Source organism: Mauremys reevesii, linkage group 23 (genome assembly GCF_016161935.1).
Source record: "Mauremys reevesii isolate NIE-2019 linkage group 23, ASM1616193v1, whole genome shotgun sequence".
Classification (NCBI taxonomy): domain Eukaryota; kingdom Metazoa; phylum Chordata; order Testudines; family Geoemydidae; genus Mauremys; species Mauremys reevesii.
This window is the reverse complement of record NC_052645.1, coordinates 23,630,798-23,635,707: the sequence shown is the minus strand read 5'-3', so window position 1 is coordinate 23,635,707 and position 4,910 is coordinate 23,630,798. Positions and strand designations below refer to the sequence as shown.

General features: G+C 45.1%; 1 long non-coding RNA gene across 1 annotated transcript; it reads right to left on the bottom strand.

The window, feature by feature from the left end:
- Positions 1 to 634: 634 nt before the first annotated feature.
- On the bottom strand, positions 635 to 1,709 carry LOC120389038. The gene is made up of 3 exons (XR_005590721.1): positions 1,593 to 1,709; positions 1,035 to 1,107; positions 635 to 743 (listed from the first exon to the last, which is right to left on the bottom strand). It is a non-coding gene; the product is annotated as an uncharacterized LOC120389038 (long non-coding RNA).
- Between the last annotated feature and the right edge of the window lie 3,201 nt (positions 1,710 to 4,910).

Sequence of the window (4,910 nt, the reverse complement as noted above, 5' to 3'; positions counted from 1 at the left end):
ACCTAACAAATACAGCATACACAGGAATATGAACAAAATTCACAAACACTTGAGGGTTGTATCATTTATTGGGGCATCCCAAACTGTGTCCTCTTGCAACTTTGATGGCTAGAACATTCCAAGTGGCAAACAAACCATTCATTTCGGAAAACAATTGCATTTTGTGCAAGTACTTATGTGGTGATGTTCCTGTAACTGACCAAACAAATGAACCCACCCTCTCCAATTCGAATCACAGAAATGACAATAATGGCATTTCATGATATAATTGCTCAGGTATCTACCAGAACACAGTGACATCAGCCCCACTGCTCTACTACATTCTAGCCATCAAACAGACAACACTTCACATCTTGACCCAAATAATACAATATCAAAGCCCGATTGCTCCAAACAACGCACACCAAAGTCTTCTCCGGAGATGCTGATATTTCCATCTCTGTGGTCGGAAAGTGGATTCCTATGAGAATGAGAAAAGAATTCACAAGTTCAATGACCTTGGATCAAATGCTAAACATCTCCGTTTCTAAAACAAAAGTACATGTGATGCCCATTGACGTGCACCCAGTGACAGACATTTCCCATCTCCAATATCACACAGAACAACAAATGACACATACTTAACTTGCAAACATGACATCAAATCCACTTCCATTTTGAGAATAAGTACTTCATGTCCCCTACAGGCATACGTCTACTTCACTTGTTCTTTGCCCAACTGGACCCCCATCTTCAGACAAAATCTACAATGATACAAACATTTCATGACACTCACAGTACACACTGACTGACACCATGAAGACCATCTCAAACCATCTGCAATTACACACCCAGCACCTATTTCTGCATCACTCTTTTCCATTCCCCCACAAGCAAATGCAACACCAACTGCATACACTGTGACACCTTCTTTTACAGATTACCGATACTAGTACCCCAACATGTACATCCACATACATGCATCGCAAAGTGAGCAAGACTTTAAAAGAACAGCACATGATACAAAACACAGAAAAATATAACCAGATACTCACTCTTTTTCCACCAGATGGGGCCTCACATCTATCCTTCTTTCACAAACTGCACCTCTTGAAGCCTCTTAAGGATCTGCAAACACAAAATAATAATCCAACAAAGACTCAAAGTCAAACCCACAAATGATGCAACAAATCCCACCCTATTTCTTCAACAAACCATCTACGGGAACACAGGACTCACCAGTCATGAGATTCCCTCACCCCTCCCTCAAACTGCAACTCTCAGTCCCATTACATATTTTCCACACTCACCTCCCCACCGATACCCCTTCCCTGAGGAATATCAACACATCTCCATACCTACATCACACAGTATATTCAAGGAAAACTACTCAACATTTTAGGGCAAACACGACAACACTCTCACTGACCACCCACCTAAGTCCAACCTTCTTCTAGAGAACAAGCAACAACTTAACCCAAATATTGTCTTCATCTGCTGTCTCACACACAAAACTGGTGATGAACCCATTCATCATAAGCCCACCTTATCTAACACAGAAAGACCACACTCCATCAACAGGACTGCACTAAAAGCTCTAACTTAACACTTACCTCATGGATGCAAACAGCTCCTCTGTGCCCACTGGCACCATACTTACAAGAACCCATGTAAACCAAACAGGGCACACTTGCTACAGCCCATTCCCTCAGTTCTGGACTCAAATACCCCTGTGGCACACAAACAATAAATGCCAGGTTATTGCTAATGGTCACAACACCACAATACCACACTCCCTTGGCTAAACTAACCTATTTGACACCCCGAAAGAGCCCCAGCACATTCCTACCTACAATGAAGCAGCAACCAACTACTTCTATACATTTAAAATCAACATGCAAAATACTCACATTTACACAGTACTCATGGCCCTTTCCCAACACTGACAGGGGCCCATCGGTAACTAGGATGCCCACATCCTCCTCAGAAAACCAACACCCAATAGAGGACGGACAAACAGGATAGTGGTGATCAGTGATGCAAACCCAGTGCCATTTATGAGAGAAGAAGGGAGAATGGAGCATCTCTAGTTACAGACAGGTCACTCTTCCATCAGTCAACTTCCTCCACAGAAAACTCCCACTCCTATTCAATGAGTTGCCTCATGAACCCATTACAAACAGGCAGGCTTCAGAGGACTCCCATCCTACAGCCTCAACAGCACACATACTTTTTGACCATCAAACCCTCCAGCAGATACTTAACTTTGACAGCCACTCCCGATCGCCTTTTCCTTTGTACATGGGCCTTCGCTCCCATACATCGACATCTATACAGCAATGCAGTGACAGTCAAACAGATGTAGTCACAACCCTCCACAGAATGACACGACACGATACCAGATCTGCATGCATCTGCAAATACAAACAAAGGTCAACTGCAAACCTACTCACAAAATGCACAGCTACACACTTCAAAAGAGGACCTCAACTACATACTGCTTCCTGAAGAAAAGGAATATCTACTACAAATTACACCCCCCACACACAGACAAGCACCCACCCACCCCAGACACTCATCCACATATTACTGGCCCTCCCCACATCCCACCACAATAGCAGCCCTTCGCTAACTAGGATGCTCACATCCTTCTCGGAAAACCACAACCATGTAGAAGACGTATAAAGGATGAAGTGGTGAACTGCCATGCAAACCCAGTACCACGTGAGAAAAAAGAACTGAGAACAGAGCATCTCTAGTTACAGATGGGTCACTCTCCCAGCAATCAACCTTCGTCCATGGAAAACACACACTCCCTCCCTCCATACAACAAGCTCCCACCCACCCCTTACGTGCCCATTAAGAACAGACACAGTTTAGAGGACTCCCATCCATAAACGAGAAGCCTCAACATCTCAAATACTTCTGACAATCAAAGGCGTCAGCAAATACTTAACTTTGACAGCCGCTCCCACTCTCAATATCTTCTTTTCCTGTCTTCAGAGACCTTCCCTCCCATACGTCGACATCTGTACAGCAGTGCAGTGACACTCAAACAGATGTAGTCACAATCCTCCACAGAATAACACGACACGATACCAGATCTGGAAGCATCTGCAAATACAAACAAAGCTTAACTGAAAAACCAACTCACAAAGCACCCAACTACACGGTATGAAAGATGACCTCACCTCCATACCACTTCCTGAAGAGAAGGAATATCTACTACACATTACACTCCACTCAGAGAAGCACCCACCCACCCTAGACACTCTCATCCACATATTGCTGGCCCTCCCCACGTCCCACCACGACAGGGGACCATCTCTAACTAGGATGCTCACATCCTCCTCGGAAAACCACAACCAAGTAGAAGATGGAGAAAAGATGAAGTGGTGACCTATCATGCAAACCCAGTGCCGTGCAAGAAAAAAGAACTGAGAACGGAGCATCTCTAGTTACAGATGGGTCACTCTCGCAGCGATCGACCTTCCTCCAAGGAAAGTGCACACCCTCTGTACAATAAACTCCCTAATGCACCCATTAAGAATGGGCAGAGTGTAGAGGCTCCCATCCTAAACAAGGATCCTCAACGGCTCAAATACTTCTGACCTTCAAACCATTCACAAGATACTTAACTTTGACAGCCACTCCTGCTCTCAAGAAGGTCTTTCCTTTCTCCAAGGGCCTTCGCTGCCATATATCAATAGCCATACAGCGATGTCATGACTGTCAAGGAGACGTAGTCACGACCCTCCATGGAATCAGATCCTGTACCAAGTAGTCTTCACACATCTGCAAATAAAAACAATGTTTGACAGCAAACCTCAGTTATAAACTCAACTCACAAAGCTCCTAACTGCACAATATGAAAAATAACCTCCCCTCCATATTGCTTCCTGAAGAGAAGGAATACCTACTACACATTACACTCCACTCACAGAAGCACCCACCCACCTAGACACTCTCATCCACATATTGCTGGCCCTCCCACGTCCCACCACGACAGGGGACCATCACTAACTAGGATGCTCACATCCTCCTCGGAAAACCACAACCAGGTAGAAGATGGAGAAAAGATGAAGTGGGGACCTATCATGCAAACCCAATGCCGTGCAAGAAAAAAAGAACTGAGAACGGAGCATCTCTAGTTACAGATGGGTCACTCTCGCAGCGATCGACCTTCCTCCAAGGAAGGTGCACTCCCTCCATACAGTAAACTCCCTAATGCACCCATTAAGAATGGGCAGAGTGTAGAGGACTTCCATCCCTAAACAAGGATCCTCAACGGCTCAAATACTTCTGACCATCAAACCATTCAGGAGATACTTAACTTTGACAGCCACTCCTACTCTCAAGAAGGTCTTTTCCTTTCTCCAAGAGCCTTCGCTGCCATACATCAATAGCCATACAGCGACATCATGACTGTCAAGGAGACGTAGTCACGACCCTCCATGGAAGCAGATCCTGTACCAAGTAGTCCTGACACATCTGCAAATAAAAACAAAGTTTGACAGCAAACCTCAGGAGCTTTGTGAGTTGAGTTTATAACTAACAGCACAATATGAAAGATGACCTCACCTACATACTGCTTCCTTGAGAAGGAACACCTACTACTAATTGCACCCCGCCCCTCAGAGCACCCCACCCCAAACACTCATCCACACAGAAAATAGCTACACCTCTACACACTCATGCCCCTCTCCCTTTCCCTACACTACAGGGGCCTGTCGCTAACTAGGATGCTCACATCCTCCTCAGAAAACCACACCCATGTAGAGGAGAACACAGTGATGAATTGGTGACCTATCATGCAAACCCACTGCTGTGTAAGAGAGGGGAATTGAGAATGGAGCATCTCTAGTTACAGACAGGTCAAGCTGCCAGCAATCAATCAATCTCCATACAACAAGCACCCACCCACCACTCCT